Source organism: Chrysochloris asiatica, unplaced genomic scaffold, assembly GCF_000296735.1.
Source record: "Chrysochloris asiatica unplaced genomic scaffold, ChrAsi1.0 scaffold00007, whole genome shotgun sequence".
Lineage (NCBI taxonomy): Eukaryota > Metazoa > Chordata > Mammalia > Afrosoricida > Chrysochloridae > Chrysochloris > Chrysochloris asiatica.
The window spans coordinates 12,619,918-12,626,080 of record NW_006408525.1 but is presented as its reverse complement, the minus strand read 5'-3'; positions in this window follow the sequence as shown (position 1 = coordinate 12,626,080).

The following is a 6,163-nucleotide window of genomic DNA, read 5'->3' as shown; positions in this document are numbered from 1 at the left end:
TGTTTTGCTCTGTTTTGCGTAGGGTCGCTATGAGTCGGTGCCGACTTGATGGTACCTAACAACAACAACAATTTCCTCCTATTCTATCCTGGTGTTTCCTGCCAAATACCAGGTTGAGATCATGGTTGGGTCCTCTTTCCCTACCAAAGTAAACACCAACCCTGACATTCAATATTTTCTATGCTGTGCTATTAACATGTCCCTCCACACCCAAATTTACTCTCTATCCCCTTCCTGCCATTAGAGATTGGGTGCTGGTAGTCTCTGAATACTCAGCATGGCTTACTGATCACCTCACATTTGTTGCAGGCTATTCCTTCCTTCCAAAGTATCTCCTTCTCTGCTGACAGCTGTGTACATCCTCCCTGATGCATCATCAATGCCTAAAACCTTCCCTGACAATTATCCCACTGGCCTTCACGTCAGGACCATTGATGTTCTCACCTCATGTCCTTTACTGGCCATGGCACAAAGAGAATGAATACTGTAGGGAGAAATATTCAAATCCAAGCTACACTCCTAACTAGGTGTGTGGCCATGGGCAGCTTATTAAACCTTTCTGAGGCCTGGGTTTCCACATCTAGAAATGAGTATGATTATGTCTCCTTGGGCCCTATACCTATAATGAAAAAAGTACATTGCTTTACACAAACATAGCACATATACAAAAATTGACCATGAACTGGGCCACAAAGCATGTCTCAGTGAACACCGAAAAGTCAACATCCCACAAATCACATTCCACAGCAGCAAAATAAAATTAAAAATCAACGACAAAATGACAGGTTTCCAAATGCATACATGAGGAAATTAAAATAATTTTATTCTAAAAATGAAAACATTAATGCAAGAGGGTTTCAAAACGTTTGTAACAAAATGGAATTAAAAGACAATGGAATTTTTCCTCAAAACTTTTTGAAGCCCCGTGGCATATTAAAAAGCGAGGGATGGGGCTACAGCAAAGTTTAGAAGCCTTATTGGGATAAGGAGAAAGATTAAAATTAATGTGCTACACATTCCCATGCAAGTTAGCAGAAGAGAGTAACAAAAATAAAACTATAAAAAGTAGAAAGGACATACTAAAGAAACAGAAGTTAATGAATATCTTCAGCCCTCACAGAGCTCAGTTTGGTACTGAAGGAAGAAGGCCAATTTGCACTTGCGGCCTCTGGTGAAAAACAAGGCTCCAGGAATTGACAGAACACAAATTGAAACATTTAAACAAACTGATGTAGTGCAATACAATAGGTGCTCACGCGTCTATGCCAAGAAATTAGGAGGACAGATACCTGATCAACAGGCTAGAAGAGGTCCAGACTCGTGCCCATTCCAAAGAAAGTTGATCTAACAGAATGTATAAATTGTCAAACACTCATTTAATACCACATACAAGCTAAATTTTGCTGAAGATAATTCACAAATGATTGCAGCAGGACATAGACAGTGAGCTGCCAGAAATTCAAGCTGGATTCGTAAGAGAACGTGGAATAAGGAATATCTTTGCTGATGTCAGATAGATCTTGGCTGAAAGCAGAGAATATCAAAAAGATATTTACTTGTGCTTTACTGACAATGCAAAGACATTTGACTGTGTGGATTATAGCTAATTGTGGATAACATTGAGAAGAATGGGAATCCCAGAATGCTTCACTGTGCTCATGCAGAAGCTGTACATAGGCCAAGAGACAGAACAAAGGGATGTTGTTGTTGTTAGGTGCCATTGATTTGGTACTGACTCATAGCGACCCTATGCACAATAGAACAAAACACTGCCCGGTCCTGGGCCAACTTCACAATTGCTGCCACACGTGAGCCCACTGATGCTGCCCCTTTGACAATCCATATCATTGGGGTCTTCCTCTTTTTCTCCAACCCTCCACCTTACCAAACATGATATCCTTTCCAGCAACTGGTCCCTCCTGACAATATGTCCGAAGTATGAGAGACCAAGTCTGGCCATCCTGGCCTCCAAGGAGCACTCTGGCTGCACTTCTTCCAACACAGATCTGTTGGTTCTTTTGGTAGCCCATTGCACTTTCAATATTCTCCTCCAACACCATAACTCAAATGCATCAATTCTTCTACGGTCTTTCTTATTCACTGCCCAGCTTTCTCATGCATATGAGATTATTGAAAATACCATGGCTTGGGTCAGGCGCACCTTAGTCCTCAAGCTGACATCTTTGCTCTTCAACACTTTAAAAAGGTCTTCTGCAGCAGATTTGCCTAATGCAATATACATCGTTTGATTTCTTGGCTATTACTTCCATGAGTGTTGATGGTTGACCCAAGAAGAATGAAGTCTTTGACAACTTCAGTTTTTTCTTCATTCACAAGAATGTTGTTTATTGGTCCAGTGGTAAGGATTTTTCTTTATATTGAAATGCAATCCATACTGAAGGCTATGGTCTTTGATCTTCATCAGTAAGTGTTTTAAGTCCTCTTCACTTTCAGCAAGCAAGGTTGTATCATCTGCATATCGCAGGTTTTTAATGAGTCTTCCTCCAATCCAAATGCCACATTTTTCTTCATATAACCCATCTTCTTGTATTATTTGCTCAGCATACAGGTTAAACAAAGGGATACTGCATGGTTTAAAATCAGGAAAAGTATGTGCCAGGGTTGTATCCTTTCACCATACTTATTCAATCTGTGTGATGAGCAAATAATCCAAGAAACTGGATTATATGAAGAAGGATGTGGCATCAAGATTGGAGGAAGACTTATTAACAACCTAAGCTATGCAGAGGGCACAACCTTGCTTACTAAAGTGAAAAGGATTTGAAATACTTACTGACGAAGATCAAAGATTACAGCCTTCAGTATGGATTATACTTCAACATAAAGAAAGCAAAAGTCTTAACAACTGGACCAATAAGGAACATCATGATAAAAAGAGAAAAGATTGAAGTTGTCAAGGATTTCATTTTACTTGGATATACCATCAATACTCTTGAATACAATAGTCAAGAAATCAAACGACATATTGTATTGGGCAAATCTGCTGCAAAAGATCTTTTTTAAAGTGTTAAAAAATGAAGATGTCACTTTGAAGACTAAGGCGCTCCTGACCCAAGTCATGGGACTTTCAATCACCTCATATGTGTGCAAAAGCTGGACAATGAATAAGGAAGACCAAAAAAGAATTGCTACCTTTGAATTATAGTGTTGGTAAAGAATATTAAATATACCATGACCTGCCAGAAGAGCAAACAAATCTGTCTTGGAAGAAGTACTGCCAAAAGGTTCCTTAAAAATGAGCATGGTAAGACTTGATTTCATGTACTTTGTACATGTTATTAGGTGGGACCAGTCCCTGGAGAATGCCATGATGCTTGGTAAAGTAGAGAATCAACAAAAGAAAGATTAACAAGATAGATGGACACAGAGGCTGCCACAATAGGTTCAAACATAGCAACAGTTGTTTTCGTCTGTTCTACATAGGGTTGCTATGAGTCGGAACCAACTTGACAGTATCTTACATCAACAGCAACAACATAGCCTAGGCAAGGAGCTCTGGTGACAAAATCGGTTAACACTCAGCTATTAACATAAAGGTCAGCAGTTCAAACCCACCAGCTGCCCCACAGGAGAACAAATGGCAGTCTGCGTCTGTACAGTGTTGGAAACCCTATGGGGCACTTCTACTCTGTCTTAGGTTACTAGGAATCAGCTGACCTGAAAAGAAGGATACTGTTTTAGATTAAATGGGTGGACCCAGTGTAATCATAAGCATTCTTAAAAGTGGAAAACAGAAGAGAGAATCAGAGAAAGGGCTCAATCCACCCCTGCTGGTTTTCAAGACGGCAAAAGGGCCCACAAGCAAAAGCATGCAGATGACCTCGAGAAGCCGGAAAAGACAAAGAAACGGAAGTCTCCCTTAGAGCCTCCAGAAAGAAGCTCAGCACCCCTGACACCTTGCTTCTAAACCAGTCCAAATTGAACTTCTGACCTATAGAGCTATCAGATAATAAATTTGTGTGTTCCTGGTTTTATGCCATTAAATTTGTGGTAGTTTGTTCCAGAAGTTATAGAAAACTAATATACTATCTAAACTCTCTAAATATCCGTTTCTTTCATCTATAAATTGGGAATAATAACCATATCTAATACATAGAGAAGATTGACAATTAAATGGGCTATTGTATGTAAAAAGCCTAGTGTGGGGGGGAGGGGGGATTAACCCATTAGTGTAAAATCAATGTTGGTCAATCTCCATGACCCTGAAATCAGAAGAACTAGATAACACCAGTCTACCACTACCGAAGGTCCTGGATAGAGTGGGAGAAAAGTGTTGAATGAAACTCAGAATCATAAACAGGAAGAGGCTTACGGTTAGACAGAGACTAGTGGATATTCTGAGACTGTGGCCGGAGTCGTCCTTCAGGACTAGAAATGAACTTACCCCCATGGCTCAATTTTCAGCAGATCAATGGACAGGTCTATAAGTGCACCAATAACACTAGTGAGGTGTTACACCTTAGAATAATCCACCATTTGAGAGCAAAAGGGCAGTATTTATCTAAGGACAAAGTTGAGGAGGGTTAGGAAAGGAGGAAGGAAAACAAGAAGTACAGGGAGGAAGCAGGATGCGTGTTGTTGCATCATGGAGTCTGAATCAACGAGATGAAACAAAATGTGTATGAATTGCTGAATGAAGAAACATCTGCTCTGTAAACCTTCACCCAATTCACAATAAAAGGTTTTTAAAGATAAAATAAAAAGTTAAAAAGAAAGAAAGAAGTGCTGGCAACATTATTATTGAGAAATCAGTAACTTCTCCCTAGGCAAGGCCACCACAGAATTCCTTGCAACAGATCCACCTCTGTAGCCTCAGGGGCTATGACATCCCTCCTCACTTTGTTTTCCGTGTGCCAGATTCTCTTTTTCCTGGAATCATTTAAGCAGCCTTCCCTTGACCATGAAACGTCAACTTTTGCTGGTCTTCGATAGACTGGTCTTGGAACATTTGTTGGTCTTTGATAGATCTCTGATTCTACGGGTGGTGGGACAGGTGAAGGGTGCTGGGTTGCAGGAGCTATGAGTCCCTTTCCACAGAAAATGCCTTCTTTGCTAGAAGTCCAGGGTACACACCAGCATTAGGTCATGGTTTTATTTCCAGGCTTGGTCTTAAGTAAATACTCCTTTTCTAAAGAAGAATGGTCCTTGGATAAAGGGACTGGATTGTCATATCTTCATTCATTCATTTATTCAAAGAATAATAAAGTCTCTGATGATGAATTCACAAAGAAAAACAAGGAAAAGGGAAATCTCTGCTTATTTTAGGAAAAGAAAAGGAAGCACCAGAGAAAGAATGAACACCAATGTTTATTAGGACAGAAAAGGAGGTGGGAAATAAGAGATGATTAAAAAACAATTCTGTAGCCCCAAATGGTGTACTTCACTACTCCTACATTTTGTTGTTGTTGTTGTTGTGAAGTGCTGTCAAGTCAATTCCGACCCACAGCGACCTTGTATAGGGTTTCCGAGGAACAGCTGGTGAGCTTGAATTGCCTACCTTGCAGTTCAAACGGTTTTGCAGTCTGACGCACTGACCCACAGCGTCACACCAGGACTCCTGCTCCTATATCTTAGGGTGGGCATTTGGCTCTAATTCCTGTTCTGAGGGTCCCAGCCTTGCCAGTCCTGGTCAGATTCTGGTCCTATCTCCCTGTACAAACTGGTAAGAAGGCTATTTTGAGGAGTCGGTGGGGAGGTAGGGGTCAGTGTATACTTTAAGCTATTAGTTTAAATGATCTAAGCCAGTTACTAAAACAAAGCAGAATATATATTTTTCATCGAACTCCCAACACATCTTTGGCACGCACACACTTCTCAAGGTCTGAAGACGTCCATTTCTGCAGTTTAAAAGCAAATGATGAAGGAATTTCGTCCAGGCTCACCGTTGTCTAAGCTGCTGCCTATAAAGACGTTTGCTGGAAAAGAACAAGAAAATAAAGTTAGTATGATGACAATTAGGATGGTGATGGTGGTGATGATGGCGGTGATGGTGGTGGTGGTGGTGATGGTGTTAATGGTGGTGATGGAGGTGGTGGTGGTGATGGTGATGGTGATGGTGGTGGTGGTGATGGTGTTAATGGTGGTGATGGTGGTGATGGTGTTGGTGGGGATGCTGGTGGTGATGGTGATGGTGGTGATGGTG